The 27,503-nt window shown below is 42.1% G+C and overlaps 1 pseudogene across 1 annotated transcript in view; it reads right to left on the reverse strand.

Annotated features, from left to right (window-relative positions):
- Nucleotides 1-612: 612 nt before the first annotated feature.
- Nucleotides 613-27,503, reverse strand: part of LOC106600650 (uncharacterized) — a 132,753-nt pseudogene continuing 105,862 nt past the window's right edge. Inside the window, exon 5 of the transcript XR_014380783.1 lies at nt 613-1,829. The product of XR_014380783.1 is annotated as an uncharacterized LOC106600650 (transcript). The remainder of the gene's footprint in view (nt 1,830-27,503) is intronic.

A 27,503-nucleotide genomic window follows, 5' to 3' on the forward strand; every position in this document is an offset into this window, starting at 1 on the left:
ATACATTTTTATTTCAGAGATACAATTTTCTCCAGGTATCCCTCATTATAAATAACGTACAGTCCCTTAGTAGTAAAAAAATAATCCACCCTAACGAATGGAGAAAACTGATCACACCATCTCTATCTGATACATGTTGTGTCTACCATCTCAATCTCACAGACAACTTCAGACGGAAGCAGAACCACCCAGTCAACCAGCCTCAGAGGATATTCAACGCTAAGGGCAAACCCAAGGTCATCTCAATATTTTTTGCAGTAGAAGCTAACAAAACAAAACACACCAAAACTGACAAGGTGCACACTGATCAGTAAAGTAAAGAAGCTAACATTCTATAATGCTCCATTTCCTCTGCACAGTTCAATCACAGTGAGAAACAATAGGACAACAGTTGAGTGTTCTACACTTTCTTAATTTGATCCAATTCACTATTACCACTTATTTTATGAGATGAGAATTAAGTGATGGAGTGACATTAATCTTAGCTGGTCTGAGAGAACTGATGAAGCTTCTCTCCTTTTGTTACCAAAAAGGGAGGTTACTTTAAACAGGGGTCCATTGTCAATCCAGCAACAAAAAAAAAATCATCTGCAAAAAGCTTCGTTCGTTTGTATCCGTTGGTGTGCTTAAATTGCTCTGTTGAGAGAATCTCGCCCCACAGTCAGAGAATGATTACAGATTCTCTCCTGTGTGCACTCTCTGATGAACTTTCAGAGCACTTGATGTTGTGAAGCATTTCCCACAGTCAGAACAGGAGTAAGGCTTCTCTCCCGAATGTATACGATGGTGTGTTTTTAAGTTTCCCAGTCGAGAGTAACTCCCCCCACAGTCAGAGCAGGAGTAAGGCTTTTCTCCTGAGTGCACTCTCTGATGAACTGTCAGAGCACTTGATGTTGTGAAAATCTTCCCACATTCAGAGCAGGGGTAAGGCTTCTACCTGTGTGTATACGTTGGTGTTCCTTTAAGCTGCTGTGTTGAGAGAAACTCTTTCCACATTCAGAACAGAAGGAAAGCCTCTCTCCGGTGTGTGTTCTCTGATGAACATTTAGCGCAGCTGATGTTGGGAAGTATTTACCACAGTCAGAGCAAGAGTAAGGCTTCTCTCCTGTGTGTATATGTTGGTGTGGTTTTACCCTGCTATGTAGAGAGAAACTCTTCCCACATTCAGAGCAGGAGTAAGGCTTCTCTCCTGTATGTATACGCTGGTGACATTTTAATGTATCAAATTGGGTGAAACATTTTCCACAGTCCAAGCAGGAGTACGGCTTTTCACCTGTATGTAAACGTTGATGTATTTTTAAGTTGCTCCGTTGAGAAAAACTCTTCCCACAGTCAGAGCAGGGAAAAGGCTTTTCTCCTGTATGTACACGTTCATGTGCTTTTAAGGTATCCAATAGGGAGAAACTTTTCCCACAGTCAGAGCAGAAGTAAGGCTTCTCTCCTGTGTGTATATGTTGGTGTATTTTTAAACTGCTCCGTTGAGAGAATCTCCCCCCACCGTAAGAGCAGGAAAAAGGCTTCTCTCCTGTGTGTGTTCTCTGGTGAACTGTTAGGTCAGATGATGTTGTGAAGCATTTTCCACAGTCAGAGCAAGAGTAAGGCTTCTCTCCTGTGTGTATGTGTTGGTGTGATTTTAAGTGGCTTCGTTGAGAGAATCTCCACCCACAGTAAGAGCAGGAGTAAGGCTTCTCACCTGTGTGTATACGTTGGTGTGTTTTTAAGCTGCTCTGTTGAGAGAATCTCAACCCACAGTCAGAGCAGGAGTACGGCTTCTCTCCTGTGTGTATTTTTAGGTGCATTTTTAGCTTTGAAAGAATTGGGAAAATCTTCTTACAATGTGGGCATTGGTGAGACCTCTTAGGTCTGTGATCTTCCTGCTGTTGCTCTCTGGATGTAGAGAATGTCTCAATGTGAACTCAAGGCGGTCATGGTTATTGATACCAGAATGTGTCTCTTCTCCTCCCAGAAGATCCCTGATGGCTAACAATAACATATCCTGACATGTATAACGTAATGTATAACATTTACATTTTCTCCCTCAGTGGCATTGTTTGTTTCTAAGATCTCCACCCGTCTCCCCTACACATTCCAAAGCCATCTGACTCCTACAGATAACCATTAACTTCTGATGTAAAAACCAGTCTCGATCACGTTGGACACTATCCTGATGAGGATTCTGGGTGAAACAATCTACTCAACTACACGGTGCACCTGTGTAATGATCATTCTATTTAATCAGCTTCTTGATATGAAACACCTGTCAGGTGGATGGATTATCTTGGCAAAGAAGAAATGCTCACTAACAGGGATGTAAACAAATTTGTGCACAAAATTTGAGAGAAATAAGTTTATGTCTGGAACATTTCTGGGATCTTTTATTTGACCTCATGAAACATGGGAACAACACTTTACATGTTGTGTTATATATGTTTGTTCAGTGACAGTAGTAAAAAAAATATATAACACAAACTATCAATAACAAAGTGTAAATGAAAACTAAATCAACCTGCTTTTCTGTTCTAGTCAGGTCCCTGTGTGTAAGGTCTGTCTGAGGAAGTGGACCAAAATGCAGCAGAGTTAGTGTTCATCATCATTTAATAAAGAACGAACACTATAGAATTTACAAAACAAGAAAACTGACAGCCAAACAGACCTGTCAGGTGAAACACACTAAACAGAAACAATTACCCACAACCCCAAGGAAAAACACACACTACTATATAGGACTCCCAATCAAAGGCAACTCAACACACCTGTCTTCAATTGGGAGTCCAACCCCAATTAACTAACACATAACACAAAAACTCTGCCACGTCCTGACCAAAACTAATACAATTACGCCCTCTGCTGGTCAGGACGTGACAGTACCCCCCCCCCCCCCCCTCAAGGTGCAGACCCCGGAATGCACCTTAAAAAAGAAAACACAAAAAATCCAACAAAACCAATAAACAATACCCCCTAAACAATAAGGGAGGGAAGGGAGGGTGGCTGCCGTCAGCGACGGCACTGTGCTACACCCTCCCTCCCCAACCCACCTATCCTGGAGGTGGCTCAGGTGCGGGACGTGAACCTCGCTCCACCTTCGGCGTCGCCCACTTCGGTGGCGCCGATAGCTGCGCCGGACAGACGGGCCACTCGGGCTGACCCTGGCAGACGGACCACTCGGGCTGGGCCGGAGGACAGGTGGGCCACTCGGGCTGGGCCGGAGGACAGGCTGGCAGCGCCGGGCAGTCTGGCCACTCTGGCAGCGCCGGGCAGTCGGGCCACTCTGGCAGCGCCGGGCAGTCGGGCCACTCTGGCAGCGCCGGGCAGTCGGGCCACTCTGGCAGCGCCGGGCAGTCGGGCCACTCTGGCAGCGCCGGGCAGTCGGGCCACTCTGGCAGCGCCGGCTCAGGATTCACCAGGCTGGGGAGACATGAAGGAGGCCTGGCTCTGGGCGCAGGCCCTGGACTCACCAGGCTGGGGAGACCCGCTGGAGGCCTGGTTTGAGGAGGTGGCACAGGAGAGACCAGGGTGGAGGGATCCACCGGAGGACTGGTCCTTGGAGGAGGCACAGGCTTGACCAGGATGAGGAGACCCACTGGAGGACTGGTCCGTGGAGGAGACACGGGCTTGACCAGGATAGGGAGACCCATTGGAGGACTGGTCCGTGGAGGAGGCACGGGCTTGACCAGGATAGGGAGACCCACTGGAGGACTGGTCCGTGGAGGAGGCACGGGTTTGACCAGGATGGGAAGACATGCAGGAGGCCTGGTTCTGGGTGTAGGCACAGGACGTGCAGGGCTGGGAAGACATGCAGGAGGCCTGTTTCTGGGCGCAGGCACAGTCTTCACCAGACAACCAGCACGCACCTCAGAACGAGTATGGAGAGCTGCCTCAGGTGACATCATTTCATCGACACGCTCCGTAGGGCGAATGCCGTGCCTTATGCACCAAACTAGCAGCTCTCTCATCTCTCTCTCCTTTAATTTTCCCATTAATTCCTTCACAGTCTCTGCCTCGTACCCCTCGCTCACCTCCAATGTCAGCCCAGCTGGCTCTGGTTCCGACCTCGGCTCCGCCGACTGTCCCGTGTGCCCCCCCAAAATAAATTATTGGGGCTGCCTCGTGCTCGTTGCGCTCTCTCTCCTCATAGAATCGCCTCTCCGCTCTCGCCGCTTCAATCTCCCACTGCGGGAGGCGATAATCCCCAGCCTGAGTCCATGGTCCCTCTCCGTCCAGGATTTGTTCCCATGTCCACGAGTCCATAACTCTGTACTCCTGTTGCTCCTTCCTCCACCGCCGCTTGGTCCTGGTTTGGTGGGTAGTTCTGTAAGGTCTGTCTGAGGAAGTGGACCAAAATGCAGCAGAGTTAGCGTTCATCATCATTTAATAAAGAACGAACACTATACAATTTACAAAACAAGAAAACTGACAGCCAAACAGTCCTGTCAGGTGAAACACACTAAACAGAAACAATTACCCACAACACCAAGGAAAAACACACACTACTATATAGGACTCCCAATCAAAGGCAACTCAACACACCTGTCTTCAATTGGGAGTCCAACCCCAATTAACCAACACATAACACAAAAACTCTGCCACGTCCTGACCAAAACTAATACAATTACGCCCTCTGCTGGTCAGGACGTGACACTGTGACATATTCCCTTTAAAGTTTAACTAAGTCACTGGCCTGCCCCTGTGAGCACAGACATGATCAGGTGTCATAGAACCGCCTCTTCCACTGTTACGAATAAAAGCCCCTCCTAAGAAAATCCTCTTTAGATTAAGCAAACCCACAGCGTGAGCTATGATTGCAAATAGTTATTGAATTCCTAACCATACCACGTGGAGCATTGGCTACACAGGTGGAAATGGTTAAACTTTGAGACTATCGATCCCTACAAAATAAGAGCAAATCTTAGATACTAATTACTAGTCTGTAGCTAGAAATTATGTCAAACTGGGACGCGAATACCGAAAACCGCCGAAACATCTATTCTATGAGAACATTTCTGAATGGTACTCTGAAGTATCTATTCTAACCACGAAAGACTGATCTTCAGGGAAACAGAAAGAGACTCGGATGAACTCTCCAGCAGACGGACCGGATTCCAACAGAGAAGATCATGACACATGGGCGTAAATATATATATTGATTGCAATTATTCCCGAATGAGTGAGCACTCATGTGCAAAGGATTAGCATTTCAATTAATATAATTATGAACTGTGTGAAGTGATCCCTTTTGTTTTTCCCTCTCTCAGTCCACACCCACTTCCCTTTGTCCACCAAGCATTCATTTCATCTTAGCACACTAAGGAATCTTCCCTATTATTGTAACCAATATCTACTGTTTGTTTATGCATTTCTGTGATTATTTAGTTAGTTAATAAATAAATTATTAAGCCAATTAGTGTATGAATGATTTATAGTAAAGGCTGGGTTCGTGCAGACAACCAACAATTTATGACGTTTGGAATGAGACTGACGTGAGGTAAAGAATAATTCATTAATAGAAGACTAATTGATTCGATATTAAAATATCTGAAGAGTTCTATTCGAAAAATTATAACTTTAATCTGAAGATTTTCCGTGGTGCCCCGACTTCCTAGTTAATCACATTTACATGATTAGTTTAATCACGTAATAATAATTAGAGAATTGATTTGATAAAATAACAGTTTTCACTTATAATGATGCCAAAGACACGACACCTGTATTTGGGGAGTTTCTTCCATTCCTCTCTTCAGATCCTCTCAAGCTCTGTCAGGTTGGATGTGGAGCGTCGCTGCAAAGCTATTTTCTGGTCTCTCAAGGACATTCAGAGAATCGTCCCGAAGCCACTCCTGCGTTGTCTTGGCTGTGTGCTTAGGGTAGTTGTCCTGTTGGAAGGTGAACCTTCACCCCAGTCTGAGGTCCTGAGCAGGTTTTCATCAAGGATCTCTCTGTACTTTGCTCCATTCATCTTTCCATCGATCCTGACTAGTCTCCCAGTCCCTGCTGCTGAAAAACATCCCCACAGCATGATGCTACCACCACCATGCTCTACGGACAATTCCTTCGACCTCATGGCTTGGTTTTTGCTCTGACATGTACTGTCAAATGTGGGACCTTATTTAGACAGGTGTGTGCCTTTCCAAATCATGTCCAATCAATTGAATTTACCAAGGGTTGACAACATCCAAGTTGTAGAAATATCTCAAGGTGTAACGATCGTCGTCAGGTGATGAGGAAGCGGACCAAAACGCAGCTGGGAGCGAACACATGTTTATTCTTTACACTTGAAATAAACACGTACACAAAATCAAGAAAATGCCGATACGTTAACTGCTCTTAACACAAAGAGACAACACCCCACAAACAGCGTGGGGAAAAAAGGAACTTAAATGTGATCCCAATCAGAGACAACTAGCGACAGCTGTCTCTGATTGGGAATCGACAGAACCCAACATAGAGATAAACCACATAGAGCCAACACAAGGTTATAACGCTAACATAGAAAACAAACCAAGGAAAAACACCCAACATGACACACCCTGACCCAAAATACCCGAGTTCACCTGGTCAGGGCGTGACACAAGGATGATCAATGGAATCAGGATGCACCTGAGCTCAATGTCGAGTTTCATAGCAAAGGGTCTGAATACAGTATTTCTGTTTTTAATTTTTAATAAATGTGAAAACATTTCTACAAACCTTTGTTTGCTTTGTCATTATGGGGTTGTGTGTGTAGATTGATGAGGAATATTTATTTAATCCATTTTAGAATAAGGCTGTAAAGTAACAAAACATGGAAAAAGTCACGGGGTCTAAATACTTTCCGAATGGGAGAGGGGGATACCTAGTCAGTTGTACAAATGAATGCATTCAACTGAAAATGTGTCTTCCACATTTAACCTAACCCCTCTGAATCAGAGAATGCGGGGGGGCTGCCATAATCAACATCCATGTCTTCAGCGCCCGGGGAACAGTGGGTTAACTGCCTTGCTCAGGGGCATAACGACAAGTAGGCTGTGCAATACAAAAGGGGAATAAAAAAAATACTCTCAAGTCATGAAAATTGTGAGTCATATCATCCTCCACTCATCACAAGGGTTAGAAACTACACAGACTCATTTCATATCATCCTCCTCTCACTATCACAAGGGTTAGTAACTACACAAACTCATTTCATATCATCCTCCACTCACTATCACAAGGGTTAGTAACGATACAGACTCATTTCATAGAACTTTAAAACACTGGCAGTTTGTCTACTTCACTTCTTTAGTCTACTCTCTGGTCACTCCAGATAGCTCAGTTAATAAAACAAATGCTGACAATACTGGTGTCAAACCATGCAGGTCTCAGTAGCATGAAATAACATCTACCTTCTCGTTGAAACAGTTCTACAACTTCTCATACACAGTGGGAAGTTGGAACGAACAACAAACTTAGATTAAACATGCTCTTACCATGATTAACAGATGTCCCAATCTTCTCCTCCTCTTCTTCATCTTTAAAGTTGACATTCAGCTCCAGTGTTTGACTGCAGGCATCAGTGAAGTGGGAAGGCATCTCTGGATCCTGCAGAGCAAACTGGGCTCCCCTGTCACAGTCAGGACCCAGTGACTGTAGGTTTGGACTCAGTGTGGATGTAGAGAGGCAGGCTGGGTTTGTCCTCACTATTGATGTTACCGGCCTCAGACTTAATCTGAGTCGGTCTGTAGTAATAAAGAGAAACGGACACAAAAGTTAGTCTTGACAGTTCTGGCACTTTCTTTATTCTCTAAAAATATTGTTTGTATTTAGGTTCAGGAGATCCACAATACTGTTGAGCTAATATTCTATAACAGGAACATGTGCTCAAACAGTAGAAATTTGAGGTGAGCTCCTGTCCAAGTCAAGCACTGATCTCATTTCAATAGATCAGGTAGGTAAGCATTGACAACAAAACATTATACACAAAGGACACATAACGTAAGATCACTTAATATATAGATTTCCTAAATTCACATAAAATGACAAAAAAAAACATGAATTACAAGGTTAGGTTGTTTCAGGCAGCAGTATGTACTATTTTCCTTAAGAACCACGTCTTCATTGTTTCAATCAAAAACCAGTAGTATTGCCGTTGACACCATAGTTAGATAGATAAAGATTATAGATAGATAAAGATAGATAAAGATAGAAACAACTGAATGTGTCTGAATATTAGTACACGTAAAAAAAAAAACTGACAATCATTACATTCAGCTTCAAAACTAAAGTGCAGCCGTAAAATTGTCTGCACCCACACTGCCGTTGACCCAGTCCGAGCCGGCGCCGCCATTTTACACAAAACCTATAACATGCAGCTCAGAAATCTCAAATAAATGTATTGTTTATGAAAATTAACCTGAGCAGAATATGTACATCACTAAGACAAACCCAAAGTCTCTAGCTACGTGACTTGTAAAATAGTTTAACGTCACCACGTTCTTCACCCGGTTTGACACAAAAATAACACATCAAATCTTTACCAAACGTGATAATACTTTTAATGGATTTGACAATACATTAAGTATCCTAAACACAGCGTATTATTGTTACAGCCAGTTCCGGTTACCGGGCTCCTCGGACATGGAGAGGAGCTAGACGTGCACCTTGTTATGCCATCACTCAAGAGCAACTGAGGTTTCTGATGTCCTGTGCTTTCAGTGTGTCTCAGATGGCAGATATTCTACGTGTCCTGATCAACAGTCAAACGTCGTCTAAGGTCAGTTGTTCTTGGACGTAATGCTATAAACTACAGACTTTAGATGCATGGTTTCCAGTTTCTTACCAATCAAACAATTTAGAATGACTACAATCAAGACAGGACTTTAAAATGACTATGATGATATACATTACCTCATCCCTGTCCATTGTTACACATTTTTTCCCAGACACTTCAATCTGTCACATGCACCGTTATATTCTGACATGTCAGACTTGGCTCTGGATGAAAAGATTAAGGACTTGGTGGCTGGGAACGACAAACTTGGACCAGAGGCTGTTCGAGCACAATTAAGGGCATTGGGAATCCGGGTGCAGAGACACAGAGTGAGGGACAGCATGATTCGTGTTAACCCGAGGGCGGCTGCCCTCAGAACCATGTCGCAGAGGCTGCATAGGTCATACCGTGTTGCTGGACCAAACTCGTTATGGCACCTTGATGGAAACCACAAACTGATAAGGTTTGTATCTTTGTGATAGACACAATTATCTATATCACTGGTGAGAAGTTGTACATCTCAAATTGTTCATCAACAACTAACAGCTCAGTTTAGCAAGCAATGGCCAATATGTCACTCATGTGGATAATAATTGTTTTATTGTGTTTCTGCTACTTCTGTGATTGATAGAATATCTCCATCATGAAATTAACAAACATGCTTATATTTTTATTTTATTTAAGTACATACTGAGGCAAAAACGGTGTGAACAACAGGAGAGTCTGTCCTCTTGACTCATCAAGATTTAAAACAGTTATTTTTCCAATTGAAGCAGATATTGTAATCCCACATCTTCTGCTGCAGGAAACAGTCTAGAACAAACCCTTGTAGCCTTTAGAGGGCAGAATCTAAGTGATAAAGGAGGATGGTGATGTTTGTATATTTAATGTATTCAGCTTTTGTATCAACCAGTGCTGTGTTTTCTGATTTAGGTGGAGGAAAGTAATACATGGTGGCATTGATGGGTACAGCCGTCTTGTTGTTTCTCAGTGCTTCCAGCAACAATCGCAGCAGTACTGTAATGGATTGCTTCATGAATGCTGTCTCCAGATATGGCGTTTCCTCCAGAGTTAGGATGGACCATGGAGGAGAAAACAACGTTTTCTGCTTGTTGAATGTAATACATATTGAAAATATTATTTAAAAAATAGAGCTACTGTCACGGTTGTCGTCTGGAATGGAGGACAAAAACGCAGCAGGAATGTGGATGCTCATCTTGATTTATTTATAAAATAAAGTGAACACCAAAAATAATAAACAACGAAGAACTCACGAACAACAAACAGTCATGTAAGGCTCACACAGGCAAAACAAGAAACAATCTCCCACAAACACTAAACCAAACAATTACCCATATATAGGACTCTCAATCAGAGGCAACGAGAAAGCACCTGCCTCCAATTGAGAGTCCAACCCCCCATTAACCTACACATAGAAATACACCAACCCAGAAAGAACATAAAAGTACAAAACATAGAACATAAACCAAAACCCGGAAATAATAAATCAAACGCCCTACTAAATAAACCACCACCCCGAACCACATAAAACAAATACCCTCTGCCACGTCCTGACCAAACTACAATAACAAATAACCCTTATACTGGTCAGGACGTGACAGCTACATGCATCCTTAAAATGTCTTCTTGACCTACACATTGATTACATTCTATAGTGAGTGATGCATGCGGCTACATTTTTTTTTCTGTAAATCATTTTCAGAACTCAATCACCTCATGTTTGACAGCTTTATTGCTTTCTCCATGTTTTTGAAATGTATAAGCCTTTAAATGACCTTTTACAGACTACTTCTACAAAGGAGGCTACACTTGTGGCAGCACCTATTCCTGTGCCCAAAATGACACACGACAGTTCCGTAAGGTAACATTGACTATACGAAAAACAACCACCCACAAACCCAAAGGAAAAAACAGGCTGCCTAAGTATGGCTTCCAATCAGAGACAAAAAAAGACACCTGCCTCTGATTGGAAACCATACTCGGCCACACATAGAAAATGAACATAGAAAATGAAAACTAGAACAAATCCCCATGAAACAAACCAACCCCAAAACACACCAAAACAACACCCCCTGCCACACCCTGACCATACTACAATGACAAATGACCCCTTTTACTGGACAGGACGTGACAACCTCCTGTGCCAGAACTGAAAGAAATTGCAGAATATGACTTCAGAGAGAAATTGGAGAAGGTATCTAACTTTATACTGTGATGGATGTTATGTTACTGTTAATTTGAAAAAATATTAGCGCTGTAGTTGAATACTTTTCCACATGGATTTAGTTTCCTTTTGTTGGCAGTCAATCTTTTTTAAGGGTAGTGATAATCAGTTTGTTTTGCTAATTAGTTCAATAAACAGTGTTTTGGGACAATCTAAGATCCAGCTCGCACAAACTTGACGAGGCACAGGAAGCGGTCATGTTGGGTTCAGTGTGATACATTCGTACATTGGAGAGGGACAAAGTTCTACTTAGAAAGCAGGATACGGGATGCTCTTGAGCAGTGAGTTTCCATATATCTATGGAATCTCAAGTGTAGTTAAATTCTTCAGGGCAAATTCATTGACATTTTTTACTTTATAGATTCAAAGAGGGTCTAGAGTGTCTCGGTCTCCTGCCTTACATGAATAGACACTCAAGCCTCTTCAGAAGTTTTCATCTATGCTGAGAAGTCTCTTTTTGCCAAAGACATAGCTTCTCTCTTCAAAGCAGAGCGCTCCCCACCTGGTACCAATTAAAGAGCAATAGAGAAGAGTCATATGTTTCTGGTGGGACTGGCTGCTGGATGTGGAAGGTTAGATGCAAAACCATGATCATTGAAGTAACACGGCCCACATCAGTAAAATATATCACCTGATCACTCTCACAACTGTGGGACAGCATGTTATAGCCTTATTCTTCCATGGGCCCCCTAAGAACGTAATAGATCAATTAAATCCAAAACTATTTTCACTTAGAGTATTGTGTTCTCAAATAAGTGTTACTTATGGACTTTAATGTCCCCTTCCCTTTTTTCAGGGGGGGGGAACACATACCCTTTAACCATGGAGAAGGTTTTCATTTTCACTTCAGGGGCTTCAGCATTCCTAGGCTGGGATTGCCAGTGGAGCCACAGCTACAGTTCTCTCTGCTACCGCACGGTAAGCGGTACCGGAGCGCCAAGTCTAGGTCCAAGAGGCTTCTAAACAGATTCTACCCCCAAGCCATAAGACTACTGAACATCTAATCAAATGGCTACCCAGACTATTTGCTGCTACTCTATCTATGCATAGTCACTTTAATATCTCCACCTACATGTATATATTTACTCAACTTACCGGTGCCCCGCATATTCTCTGTACCGGTATCCCCTGTATATAGCCTCGCTATTGTTATTTTACTGCTGCTCTTTATTTGTTACTTTCATTTATTTTTCGTAGTTAAAAAAAAAAAATGTTTAACCTCATTGTTGGTTAAGGGCTTGTAAGCATTTCGCTTTAAGGTCTACACCTGTTGTATTCGGCGCATGTGACAAATACAATTTGATTTAAAGGGAATTATCCAAAATGTTTATTGCATGACTACCTAGTAATTTCGGGATACTGCAGCCAAAGGGATACTGCAGCCTACTCCACCAGCCAGCAGTACTGTATCATTTTAGTCAATAACATTTTTGCAACGTAAGCTTAACTTCCTGAACATTCGAGACGTGTAGTCCACTTGTCACTCCAATCTCATTTGCATTAGCGTAGCCTCTTCTGTAGCTTGTCTACTATGTGTCTGCCTATCCCTGTTCTCTCTCCTCTGCACAGGCCATACAAACGCTCCACACCGCGTGGCCGCTGCCGCTCTAACCTGGTGGTCCCAGCGCGCACGACCCACGTGGAGTTCCAGGTCTCCGGCAGCCTCTGGAACTGCCGGTCTGCGGCCAACAAGGCTGAGTTCATCTCAGCCTATGCTACCCTCCAGTCCCTAGACTTCCTGGCGCTGACGGAAACATGGATCACCACAGATAACACTGCTACTCCTACTGCTCTCTCCTCGTCTGACTACGTGTTCTCGCATACCCCTAGAGCATCGAGCCAGCGGGGTGGTGGCACTGGAATCCTCATCTCTCCCAAGTGGACATTCTCTCTTTCTCCCCTGACCCATCTGTCTATCTCCTCATTTGAATTCCATGCTGTCACAGTTACCAGCCCTTTCAAGCTTAACATCCTTATCATTTATCGCCCTCCAGGTTCCCTTGGAGAGTTCATCAATGAGCTTGACGCCTTGATAAGTTCCTTTCCTGAGGATGGCTCACCTCTCACAGTTCTGGGTGACTTTAACCTCCCCACGTCTACCTTCGACTCATTCCTCTCTGCCTCCTTCTTTCCACTCCTCTCCTCTTTCGACCTCACCCTCTCACCTTCCCCCCCTACTCACAAGGCAGGCAATACGCTTGACCTCATCTTTACTAGATGCTGTTCTTCCACTAATCTCATTGCAACTCCCCTCCAAGTCTCCGACCACTACCTTGTATCCTTTTCCCTCTCGCTCTCATCCAACACTTCTCACTCTCCCCCTACTCGGATGGTATTGCGCCGTCCCAACCTTCGCTCTCTCTCTCCCGCTACTCTCTCCTCTTCCATCCTATCATCTCTTCCCTCTGCTCAAACCTTCTCCAACCTATCTCCTGATTCTGCCTCCTCAACCCTCCTCTCCTCCCTCTCTGCATCCTTTGATTTCCTCTGTCCCCTATCCTCCAGGCCGGCTCGGTCCTCCCCTCCTGCTCCGTGGCTCGACGACTCACTGCGAGCTCACAGAACAGGGCTCCGGGCAGCCGAGCGGAAATGGAGGAAAACTCGCCTCCCTGCGGACCTGGCATCCTTTCACTCCCTCCTCTCTACATTTTCCTCTTCTGTCTCTGCTGCTAAAGCCACTTTCTACCACTCTAAACTCCAAGCATCTGCCTCTAACCCTAGGAAGCTCTTTGCTACCTTCTCCTCCCTCCTTAATCCTCCTCCCCCTCCCCCCCCCCCTCCTCCCTCTCTGCGGATGACTTCGTCAACCATTTTGAAAAGAAGGTTGACGACATCCGATCCTCGTTTGCTAAGTCAAACGACACTGCTGGTCCTGCTCACACTGCCCTACCCTGTGCTTTGACCTCTTTCTCCCCTCTCTCTCCAGATGAACTCTCGCGTCTTGTGACGGCCGGCCGCCCAACAACCTGCCCACTTGACCCTATCCCCTCCTCTCTTCTCCAGACCATTTCCGGAGACCTTCTCCCCTACCTCACCTCGCTCATCAACGCATCCTTGACCGCTGGCTACGTCCCTTCCGTCTTCAAGAGAGCGAGAGTTGCACCCCTTCTGAAAAAACCTACACTCGATCCCTCCGATGTCAACAACTACAGGCCAGTATCCCTTCTTTCCTTTCTCTCCAAAACTCTTGAACGCGCCGTGCTTGGCCAGCTCTCTTGCTATCTCTCTCAGAATGACCTTCTTGATCCTAATCAGTCAGGTTTCAAGACTGGGCATTCAACTGAGACTGCTCTTCTCTGTGTCACGGAGGCTCTCCGCACTGCTAAAGCTAACTCTCTCTCCTCTGCTCTCATCCTTCTAGACCTATCTGCTGCCTTTGATACCGTGAACCATCAGATCCTCCTCTCCACCCTCTCCGAGCTGGGCATCTCCGGCACCGCGCACGCTTGGATTGCGTCCTACCTGACAGGTCGCTCCTACCAGGTGGCGTGGCGAGAATCTGTCTCCGCACCACGTGCTCTCACCACTGGTGTCCCCCAGGGCTCTGTTCTTGGCCCACTCCTATTCTCACTATACACCAAGTCACTTGGCTCTGTCATATCCTCACATGGTCTCTCATATCATTGCTATGCAGATGACACACAATTAATCTTCTCCTTTCCCCCTTCTGACAACCAGGTGGCGAATCGCATCTCTGCATGTTTGGCAGACATATCAGTGTGGATGACGGATCACCACCTCAAGCTGAACCTCGGCAAGACGGAGCTGCTCTTCCTCCCGGGGAAGGACTGCCCGTTCCATGATCTCGCCATCACGGTTGACAACTCCCTTGTGTCCTCCTCCCAGAGTGCTAAGAGCCTTGGCGTGACCCTGGACAACACCCTGTCGTTCTCCACCAACATCAAGGCGGTGACCCGATCCTGTAGGTTCATGCTCTACAACATTCGCAGAGTACGACCCTGCCTCACACAGGAAGCGGCGCAGGTCCTAATCCAGGCACTTGTCATCTCCCGTCTGGATTACTGCAACTCGCTGTTGGCTGGGCTCCCTGCCTGTGCCATTAAACCCCTACAACTCATCCAGAACGCCGCAGCCCGTCTGGTGTTCAACCTTCCCAAGTTCTCTCACGTCACCCCGCTCCTCCGCTCTCTCCACTGGCTTCCAGTCGAAGCTCGCATCCGCTACAAGACCATGGTGCTTGCCTACGGAGCTGTGAGGGGAACGGCACCTCCGTACCTTCAGGCTCTGATCAGGCCCTACACCCTAACAAGGGCACTCCGTTCATCCACCTCTGGCCTGCTCGCCTCCCTACCTCTGAGGAAGCACAGTTCCCGCTCAGCCCAGTCAAAACTGTTCGCTGCTCTGGCACCCCAATGGTGGAACAAGCTCCCTCACGACGCCAGGACAGCGGAGTCAATCACCACCTTCCGGAGAAACCTGAAACCCCACCTCTTCAAGGAATACCTGGGATAGGATAAAGTAATCCTTCTAACCCCCCCCTCAAAAGATTTAGATGCACTATTGTAAAGTGGCTGTTCCACTGGATATTATAGGTGAATGCACCAATTTGTAAGTCGCTCTGGATAAGAGCGTCTGCTAAATGACTAAAATGTAAAATGTAAATGTAATGTGTCCCAAAAGGATTGATATTATGAAAGTTTCCGACAGGATTGTCCATCAGCAAAAAAAAGTTGTGTAGTGAAAGTTTTCAAAAACATTACAACCAACCAGAATCAATTGGACACAGTAATACATAATGCAGCTTTAATAAATGTATGATTTCTTAGTGGGTAACCTGAGCATTATGCAAAGTAGTTAAGTCATGTATGTCAAGGGACTGTTACAATAAATAAATCTTCCAGTAAATATGGACATTTAACTTACATGTGGTATGTCAATAGAAACAGACACTGTAGTTGGTACATTGGTCGTGGTGCAGCAAGTTGATGAGGGTAGTGGAGAAGCACTAGAGGGACTTTTTGAGTGAAGTGACTGTGGGCAGAAAAGGATATCAGGGTGCCCAGGAACTTGAAGCTGCTGATCATCTCCATGTCAATGTACAGTAGATGGGAGAATGGTCAAGTACCACCATCTACTTTGTTTTGCTTACGCTGAGACTGTTGTCCTATCATCATTACGTCAGGTCCCAGAGCTCCTTCATGTACTCATGATCACTGGTGATCAGGTGTACCATGGCAGTGACGTCAGCATGTTTAGGTGTCGGGTCCATTCTGGGGATACACATTTGTGATAATGTAAAAAATCGAATTTGTTATTACAGGGTTTACACCCAGAGCCCTGAGTCTGCTAACCAGTTTGTGGGTCAGGATGGTGTTGAAAGCAGAGCTATAAAAGAAAATGCACTCTGACGTATGTAAAAATGTATAATTGACATTTGTTGGGGCAAACTGGAGTTGGTCCAGTGCCATTTTTGCTTCTATGTGCTACACGACATCTATTGTTCCAGTTTTTAAAAATCGATATCGACTGGGCTGCAGTGGAGATGGTAAGAAGCTTTGATATTATGGGGACCTGACTTTTAACGTCCTTTCCTGGTACAGACACTGCAGTCAAATGCCAACCAAATGCTTCTCCATCCTACAGTGGCTGAAGACGTTTGGCCTGACGTCAAACATTAACAAGACTGTCGGATTGAAGTGTCTGAAAAAATGTAAATAGATTACTTTGACATCTTTACTGGCACAGTTTTAAATAATTTCTAATTGTAGTCACTTTCAATTGATTGACTCCAAGAACCATATATTGTTTGTAAATTTTGTTTATATTTTTTACTTTTGATACTTAAGTATATTTTAAACCCTTATACTTTGAATGAAAAAAGGAAACCGCACACTGTTCTTGATAGTATCACTGATATTTAATAAGCTTACGTATCGGCCTAACGGCCTTCGTCAGAGCTTTTGTGAATTTTCAGAAAACAGCACCTCTATGTAGACCTAGCCCCACCCACATCCGTTCCACGTATGGAAAGGGGTTGGAGGCAAAGGAAAAATAAATAAGTGCTACCAAACATAACAATATGCATTTCACAAATATTACAAAAGTGTATAGACAAGACGTACCGAACACGTCCATAAAATCACAACGAGGACATAGCAAGTTTGAGGGACGCAGATACGCAGCAGCAGGAGGACATGGAAATGTGGACACAGAGGCATCCACCGAGAGCGAATTCCCTACAGACAGTGACTCCAGCTATCATGGCACACAGCCGGTTTTTCTAGCCCGGAAGCAACACAAGGCTCTACGAAAGAAAATAAACGATGTAGGAGAGGCAAGCGGTTGAAGAGGAGACCAGGATCACAGGCCGTGGACACGGAGCTACAGCAGGACGCGGTAATTAACCTCTCCAAAAAAGACCTTACTGACGCTCAAGTCTCAGTCTTATCTAAGGGTCTCTCTTTTGTACCTACATGTACAGATAAACCATTTGATACGAAAGTAGATCTGTTCAAATTCTTCCGAAAGATTAAACTTAAGCATGTGTTTTCACAAAACACTGTTTCGGGCCAAGAAACACATCAACGAACTGGCACACATTTTAAGCCCAAAAGCAAATTCTGTCCCATAGTTAACAATTCTTCGATTAATACCTATTGTAGGTTAGTCGAACAAGAAGCCATGTCAGTGTATACGAGACAAACAAACCACATTCAGAAAAATCTCACTAGAACAGAAGAACAGGCACTTAATGAATGAATGAAAGATCCATCGTTGGTTATTAAACCTGCAGACAAGGGGGGTGCTGTAGTTGTTTTAGACTATGAAAAATATAAAGAAGAAATTCAGAGACAACTCAGTAATGAACGTTTCTATAGAAAACTAAGTGTTGATCCCACACAGGTGTTCCAAAGGGATATATGCTCTAGTTTGGAGCAAGCCCTATTAAACCACCTTATCTCAAAACCTGAATATGAATATCTTTGCTGCAAATGTGCCATACGTCCATGCCTCTACATTTTACCGAAATTACACAAACCTAAAACACAACAAGGCAATTATCCAGGCAGACCAGTGGTTGCAGGAATAGGCTCAATGCTAGAGCCATTGTCGAACTTTGTAGACGCTTTTATTAAAACTCATGTGCAAGCATTGCCATCATATGTAAAATACTCTATAGACTTCATAAACAAGATCTCACCAATAACGGGTTTGAAAGAAGACTGTATTCTGGTCACATTAGATGTCGAGAGTCTATATACCAGCATTCCCCATGCGGGGGGGGGGGGCTGGCAGCACTAGCTCACTATTTGGGAGACAGAGATACTAATGAATATCCACCAACAAACTTTATTTTAGAGCTGGCAGAATATGTTTTAAAGTATAACTATTTTAGGTTTGATGATGAATACTACCTCCAAACGAATGGAACGTCGATGGGCTCCACATTCGCTCCGAGCTATGCTAACCTTTATGTGGGTCTATTTGAAGAACGTTTAGTCATTAACAAAAACGAAAATCCATTTTTGAATAAAATCCTGAAGTGGTATCGATATATTGACGACATTTTTTGCATATGGGAAGGAACTGAACAAGAGCTGTCAGATTTTATGGCACTACTCAATGACATGGATCCCAATCTCAAATTTACTATTGAAAGTGACACTCAACGCGTTCATTACCTCGATATGTGGATTGAGAAATCAAATGGAACCCTGTTTACAAATCTGTATCGACAAGAAACAGACAGAAATACTCTATTACAGGGGGACAGCTTCCACCCTGAGCCATTAAAAAGAGGACTTCCTAGAAGCCAGTTTTTCAGACTGCGCCGTATATGCTATTCCAATGATGATTATCTAGAAAAAGCAGCGGAGATGCGCACTAGGTTTCTAAGAAGAGGCTATTCGCCACAATGTGTGGATGAAGCTCTTCATTTGGCATTGGGAAAAACACGAGATGAATTGTTACAAAAAAGACCAGCTAAAGCAAAAGAACACTCCGTTATGTTCACAACCACATATACTTCGAATTCGCGAAAAGTGGGAGGTGTGGTTAAGAAACATTGGCATATTTTATCATCGGACCCAGCTTTGCCGGCTGAATTCAAGAATCCACCACTCATTGTGTATAGGAGAGGTCGCAATTTGCGCGATAAATTGGTTCATGCCAACTGCCAGCCACGAAAGAAAATCAGCCAGGCTCTTTTACGCCCGCTACCAAATGGTAGCTATAAATGTAGAGGATGCGCACAGTGCAACAATATGATGAAGTGTGAATATTTCTGCCACCCACACACAGGAAAACGGTTTCAAATTAACGATATCATCACGTGCACCACCACCCATGTTATTTACATTATTAAATGTCCATGTGGGCTCTGCTATGTCGGTAAAACCTCCCGCTCTCTCAAACAGAGAATTAGTGAACATAAAAGTTCAATCAGGAGAAACGACAGGGATTATCCAGTCGCAGTACATTTTAATGACCAAAAGCATGACATTTCTACCTTTAGATTTTGTGGTATAGAGAAAGTCAAGATATCAGACAGGGGAGGTGATATTAATAATACTCTGAGCAAAAGAGAATGTTTTTGGATTTACACCCTCCAGACATTATTTCCTAAAGGACTTAATGATGAAATGCCTATGTATGTTATGTTGTGAATTTAAAATATGTTCCTATTTAAGATTACTTTGTTTTTTCGTATGATGTACCCAATGATTAATGAAAACTTGCTATGTCCTCGTTGTGATTTTATGGACGTGTTCGGTACGTCTTGTCTATACACTTTTGTAATATTTGTGAAATGCATATTGTTATGTTTGGTAGCACTTATTTATTTTTCCTTTGCCTCCAACCCCTTTCCATACGTGGAACGGATGTGGGTGGGGCTAGGTCTACATAGAGGTGCTGTTTTCTGAAAATTCACAAAAGCTCTGACGAAGGCCGTTAGGCCGATACGTAAGCTTATTAAATATCAGTGATACTATCAAGAACAGTGTGCGGTTTCCTTTTTTCATTCATCCTGTTCCAACTGTTGCCATGCACCTGTAACAAGATTGCTCAGATGTGCGAGTGCCTTTTGAATCTTGTTAAACCCTTATACTTTGACTTTTACTCAAGTATTTTACTGGGTGACTTTCACTTTTACTATTAAGGTATCTTTACTTTTACTGAAGTATAACAACTGGGTACTTTTTCCACCAGTGGCTATTGGTTCACTGTAATTACAAGTAGTACCCCACAAGATAGACTTCATTATAACTAGCCAAATCCTGTGTAACAGCTAGTAATTACATTGTACTTGTGAAGATATTAAATATACTCTGTGTTGTACTAGTGTATTTGTTCTCCCACTTGGATGTCATTTCCACAAGCTTTAAATTGAGGGCCAGGTTGTCAGGGTGGGTAATGTACTGTATAGGTACACATTAATTACTCCTAAAGATACACTTAATTTTTAACTAGCTAAATCCTGTGTAAGAACTAGAAATGACATTGTATTTAGGCAAACATTACATGTGCTTTTAAAGTGTCTTAATCCTCATCTGGGATGAGACTCGTATTAGATCTGTTTTCGTAAGCTCAACCAAGTTAACCCAGATGGTATAAGTAATTATATATATTTATATTAAAAAAAAATGTTACCCTTATATTACCAGGTAAATTGACTGAGAACACATTCTCATTTACAGCAACAACCTGGGGAATAGTTACAGCGGAGAGGGGGGATGAATGAGCCAATTGGAAGCTAGGGATGATTAGGTGGCCATGATGGTATGAGGGCCAGATTGGGAATTTAGCCAGGACACTGGGGTTAACACCCCTACTCTTATGAAAAGTGGCATGGGAAATATAGTGACCGCAGAGAGTCAGGGCACCCGTTTAAGGTCCCATCCAAAAGATGGCACACAGGGCAATGTCTCCAATCACTGTCCTGGGGCATTGTGATTTTTTTTAGACCAGAGGAAAGATTGCTCCTGCTGGCCCTCCAACACCACTTCCAGCAGCATCTGTTCTCCCATCCAGAGACCGACCAGGACCAACCCTGCTTAGCTTCAGAGGCTAGCTAGCAGTGGGATGCAGGGGGGTATATTGCTGGCAATTATTAATTAGAGTCTGTAATAAGGACCCCATGAAAGGAAGTGTTACCAGCATCTCTTCTTTATGTATACGCTGGTGTGCTTTTAAAAACCCAAGAGTCAATGTCCACGCCCCCGCCGAAATCAAATTAGCTTAATAATAAAACAATCCCCATCAAAATCCTTCTGTTTAAGCTAGAGATTTATTTTTGCATGTGCTGTGTCTCAATCCACCACATCTGCTGATGTCAGCCTTTGCATCTGCGGTGGAAGGTGGCAGAGCTGTGGTGTTGTTTGTCAGACCAGGAGACACCAACTTCTGTCTGTAGTCTACAAGGTGAGACTCACGAACAAGTACATTTTGCTCTAGGACACCCACAAGTGTCTGAAGGTAGCAGGTACAAGTAAAAAACATTTTTTTGAGAAGTATATATTGAAAAAATTGGTTAAATACGGGTAAATATATATATATGTTTTACTGATCTTTCTTAATCTCTCAGATATAGGACAGAAACTTCAAAACCAACTTCCCTCATCCCCCGCTCACTATCAAAAGGGTTAACAACTGTCAGGGTCAATTCCATTTCAATTCCAGTCAATTCACAAGGTAACCCAAATTCCAATTCCACATTTTCCTCAATCAAAAGCTTTGAAGATAATTGGATGTCAGAATTACAGAATTCAACCTAACAATAGACTGGGTCATAATTTATGGAGGTTTACATTTTTAAATAATTTATAGACAGAACCTGCTCTTACCATGATTAACAGATTTCCCAATCTTCTCCTCTTCCTCATCTTTAATGTTGACATTCAGCTCCAGTGTTTGACTGCAGTCTTCCAGTTTCACTGATGCCATCTTTGGATCCTGCATTGCAAACTGGGCTCCACTGTCACAATCAGGACCCAGTGACTGTAGGTTTCTACTCAGTGTGGAAGGAGAGAGGCAGGCTGGGTTTGTCCTCACTGTTAATCTGTCAACTCTGAATAGGATCCCAGTCCTAAAATAAGTCTGAGATCAACTTCTTCCCCTGTGCATGCCACACCCCCTCCCATTGTTACTGTGTGTATGAACACATTTTGAACAATGGCTTCCTAAAAAGCTGTGGTGCTTACTAACACAATAGGAAATGTTGTGGTAGATGTGGGCCATCACAGGTGAGTTCACAGCTCTTCCACTCTGAACAATGAGGCATGGAAAGGGTAACGCAAGCTTCCTCTCTGGTTCCATTCCCCAATAGTAAGTGGATCATACTTGAATTGTGGTAGTAATATTGTCCCTGGACTTTGGCAGCATAGAAAACACTAAAATTGTTTTTTTTTAAATTACAAATACATTAGTTGTATTTCACATTTATTTAAATATGAAAAATGTCCTTTATAGTGCAAAACATTATTTGTATGCATTGTAGAACATACTGGGGGCTAGCTAATTGGCATGTAGAGGTGTAGTGACATGTATTGAGTAGATACATAGACATTTAAATGATTTAGCATGCTATCAATTAAACAAACACATTTTCTGTATAGATAACCAATAGGCTGAGCAGTAGAATGTAGAATATTTATTTTTCATTAGCGGATCAATCAAGTTCCATGCAGTTATCCAAATACATTCTTCATCATCAAGGACGAAAATAATACATCTAGTTTTAAAAGACTATTTTATAAACATATGTAGTAGTTTCAAAGAATGTATATCATTAATAAATCCTGTTGGGGCTCGGGGGCAGTATTGAGAAATTTTGAAAAAAATATGTGCCCATTTTTAACTGCCTCCTACACCAACTCAGAAGCTAGGATATGCATATTATTAACACATTCGGATAGAAAACACTGAATTTTCTAAAACAGTTTGAATGGTGTCTGTAAGTATAACAAAACTCATATTGCAGGCAAAAACCTGTGAAAAATAGATTTAAAAAAAAATGTGAATTTTGTGACTGTACTATTTAGTGTCATTGTTTTATAGATACCATAGTGAGAAAGGATTCATTTCGCAACACCTACGGCTTCCACTAGATGTCAACGATCTTTATAAAGTTGTTTGAAGCGTCTATGATAAACAGAGAGCAAATTAGAATGCAAGGAAGTTGACATGTCATCACTTCATTTTTTTGCGCCTGCGCATAAATCTGAGAAGCGTGAGTTTGTCATTATTGTTTATCTAGACATAGGATAGGTTGTGTGAAAATATTACTGATGTTTAACGTTAAAAATGGACCAAAAGATTAATGCTAAACAACGTTTGACATGTTTGAACGAACGTAAATAGATTATTTACTAGGTTTTTTTAGCTTTTCGGCGTGATTTTACAACCCCCCACCACGTTTTGTGGGAGCATAATGAACGCTAACTACTTGGTGTTATTTGGACATAAATTATGAACTTTGTCAAAAGAAACCACATTTGTTCCGGACCTGGGAATTCCTGGCAGTGCCTTCTGATGGAGATAATCAAAGGTAAGGGGATATTTACAATGTTATTATCGATATTAGATGATGCTAACTGTATAGCATAGCTTATTGTTCTTAGCATAGCACCCCGTTTATTGCAAAATGTGATTTCCCAGTAAAGTTATTTTGAGATCTGGCCATTCGGTAGCAATTACGAGATGATAATATATTATTCTTTGAATGACAATATTATAATTTACCAATGTTTTCGAATAGTAATTTTGTTATGTTCACCGGAAGCATTTCAGAGAAGAAAAAAATCTGAATTTCACGCTACTGTAAAATGCTGTTTTTGGATATAAATATGAACTTGATGGAACAAAAAATGCATGTATTGTATAACATAATGTCCTAGGAGTGTCATCTGATGGAGATTGACAAAGGTTAGTGCATAATTCTAGCTGGTTTCTGCTTTTGGTGACGCCTGACCTTGAATTGAAAATGGATGTTTGTACTTTTGTGGCTATGTACTGTCCTAACATAATCTAACTTTATGCTTTTGCCGTAAAGCCTCTTTGAAAATCGAACAATGGGGTTAGATTAAGGAGATGTTTCTTTTAAATTGTGTAAAATAGTTGATTGTTTGAGAAATTGAAATTATTAGATTTTTGATGTTTTGAATTTCCAGCCTTGTTAGCAATCCCGACTCGGGGTTCATTGCTAACCTGTAGCCCCAACAGGTTTTAAACAACAGTTGCTTAGGGAGAGGTGAAATTTACACAATTGTTACCTGGAGGAAAATGAGGGAGTGTCATTCTTTTTAGATTTCAGTCAAGGGGAGGGTTTAGTATTTTTACATTTAGTTCAGGGTGGGGTCATGTAATTCGTAATCAATCAAATGTCACATTGCTCAGGGTTTGAGAATTAGTTGCTTATTATATCTCATGATGCCCCTCGTCCCTGATTCTCTGCTGGGTCCGCAATATCAAGTGCGCCAAGTGTGGTTTTAATGAAATGATTGTTAAGTTATGAACGAACAGAGTAGAAACTCAGATAGACAACTAGTAAAAGCACAAACCAGATGTATTCAACCCACTGGATACGTCAGCTGCAAATATAACATACAAGTCACACAATTACATATTTACACCTGCCAACTAGTCTCTATTGCTAAGAGGACCTAAGTCTGTTCTTCTAATTGGCATTGTCATGGCCCTGCCTGAGTCCAGAGCAGCATTGGGGTGGTCTGGATCGACGTGTAACACAGCTTGTTCCAGTTCCTGACAATATATAGCAACTTCGCAATGAGGAATAGGCCCAGAAGCGGCCCTCTTCCAGGGGGCCGGAACTGATTGAATCGGCCCGGAATCGGGTGTCGGACTCGGCCCGTAATCAAAATGAATGACTGCCAAGTATCGGCCCAAGTACATCAGGCTGTTCCTATCTACCGGAATTGAGCCAGCTCTGCTGGATTCTTACCAGAATCCCCCCCGGAAGCGGCCCGATGCAAATTTAAATAAATGTATACAAAATTACCCGACAGTAATTTTAAATATTACTATTATATATTATGCATACAAATTATACCCATCCAGCCAAAAATTACTATTATGCATACAAATTATACCCATCCACCCCCCAAAAAATTACATCAGAGGAAACGCTGTATGGGACAAGAACATCCTGGCCGGCCAAACCCTCCCCTAACTCAGACGACGCTGGGCCAATCGTGCGTCGCCTCATGGGTCTCCTGGTCACGGCCGGCACTGGCATCGAACTTTTTTATTTTTTATTTATTTATTAACAGTAACATGCCACACATAAACATAACAGCCAGAGGGATTCCAAAGAATTGAGAATAATTTTTTTTTTATAAAACTATTCCACATTATATCAAATCAAATACAGACATATAGCGAATACATTTTTTTGACGTTTTGTTTTGTATACGTTTTAAAGACTCTAAATAGTTTTCCACATCAGATAAAAAAAATTAAGAAAAGGGGCTTTTTCTTCATAAATTTTGATTTGTGTATGAAACATTTTCCTAATAAAATAAAGAGATTTATGACATACTCACGTTCAATTGTGGAATCAGTGTAGTAAAAAAATATGTAAAACTTAGAAATTTCAATGGTTGTATGCAATTTGAGGCCAAGATATAGTTTTACATCAGTCCAGAACACTTTACTATATAAACAATTACAGAATAAGTGTTCAATAGATTAAGTTTCTATTTCACAAAAACTGCATTCACTGGTAACATCAAGTATGTATTTAGAAATCAAACTATTACACGGATAGAATCTATGGATTATCTTAAAGGAGATCTCCTTCACTTTATTGGTCACCATAAATTTGTGTGGAGTGAGCCAAGCACGGCGCCAGTTTACATCAAACGATGAAGCCCAACAAAATATCGCAGAGGGAATAGACTTCCTGTAGAAAATATCCCTTAATAAACGATTGTTGAATTTCGTATCTAGTAGACCAATGCCATTCACCTGAACATTGCTTACAATCGGAGATATTCCAAAATATGTATTATTCTGAAGTAAAGTTTTTATCCCACTAGGTATAGCTTTAATAACAGTGTCATATTCCTTGCTTGAAACCTCAAAGTTGTATCTTTCCATAAATTCTCTCCGTGTAAATAGATTCCCACTATTATCAACTAATTGGCTGACATGAACAATGTTTTTCGAGAACCATTTATGGTTAAATAACATCTTGTTTCTATGTAATATCAACCCATTGTTCCATATAAAACATTTCTGAGGTGAAAAGTTGTGTTTATACAACAAAGCCCAGCACATTAAAACCTGCTTGTGAAAATCCGCCAGTTTCACAGGAAGTTTACCCACAATATATGGACATTGTAGTAAAAAATTAAGCCCTCCAAACTTCTGAAAAACAAAATGAGGTATAATATTCCAGAAACTATGAGGATTTTTTATGTACCTTTTAATCCAGTTAACCTTTGATATCTGATTAAAGAGAGTGAAATCTAAGACATTTAGACCGCCATCACAAACCCTGTTGGTGATAACATCTCTTTTTATCTTATGTGGCTTGTTTTTCCATATGAAGTTGTACAAAAGCCATCTAAGGTACAGCAAGTGGATTTGGGAATGTCAATAGATGAAAAAAGATAGGATGCACGAGATAGCCCCTCAGCTTTGGATAAAAGCACCCTTCCTTGAAGACTTAAATCCCTCCCTAACCATGAGGATAATTTTTTTTGACAGATTCAGTTACAGGGTTCAAATTAAGATCATTCATAGCCTTAAGATTTTTGGTGATCTTAACACCAAGGTAGGTTACAGTATCTTTTTCAGAGATGTTACAATCTGCTGGATTGACAGCTCCTTTCAAAACAAACATCTCACATTTGGAAAGATTTAAAACCAAACCTGAGATTTTGGAGAACTGCTTCACGATATCCAATGCTAATCTAGCTTGAGACACATTTTTCAAAAAAAGTGAGGTGTCATCCGCCAGTTGGGATATCTTGATCTCTCTGGCCTGGAATGTAATGCCTTCAAATGGACTTTTATTAACTAATGAGCATAGCATTTGAGATACTAACAAAAATAAAAAAGGTGAAATTGGACAACCTTGTCGTATTCCTTTGTAAATGTTAAACCTCGAGGATGTTCCATGACAGAGTTTGATACAGCTATTGCCACCATTATACAGAGTTCTAATAGCATCAACAACAAAAAATAAAAAATTCAAATGCTTAAGACAATCAAAGATAAAATTGTGATTTACTGTATCAAATGCTTTCTGAAAATCCAAAAATAGGATAACAGGGAAGTCATCTAATAGATCACAATACTCAACCAAGTCTAACACCAGCCTGAGATTATTAGATATATGGCGCCCTTTCATAAACCCTGTTTGACATTCATCAATCAGATCATTTAAGCAAGACTTTAACCTTTTAGCAAAGATTAAGGCTATAATTTTGTAGTCGTTATTTAGGAGTGTGATTGGACGCCAATTATCAATACTTAGGATATCCTTGTGTGGTTTAGGTATAAGAGTAATAACCCCTTGCTTCAGAGAGGCAGGTAGTTCTCCCTTCTTTA

The sequence above is a fragment of the Salmo salar genome, chromosome 16, assembly GCF_965601325.2.
Source record: "Salmo salar chromosome 16, fSalSal1, whole genome shotgun sequence".
Classification (NCBI taxonomy): domain Eukaryota; kingdom Metazoa; phylum Chordata; class Actinopteri; order Salmoniformes; family Salmonidae; genus Salmo; species Salmo salar.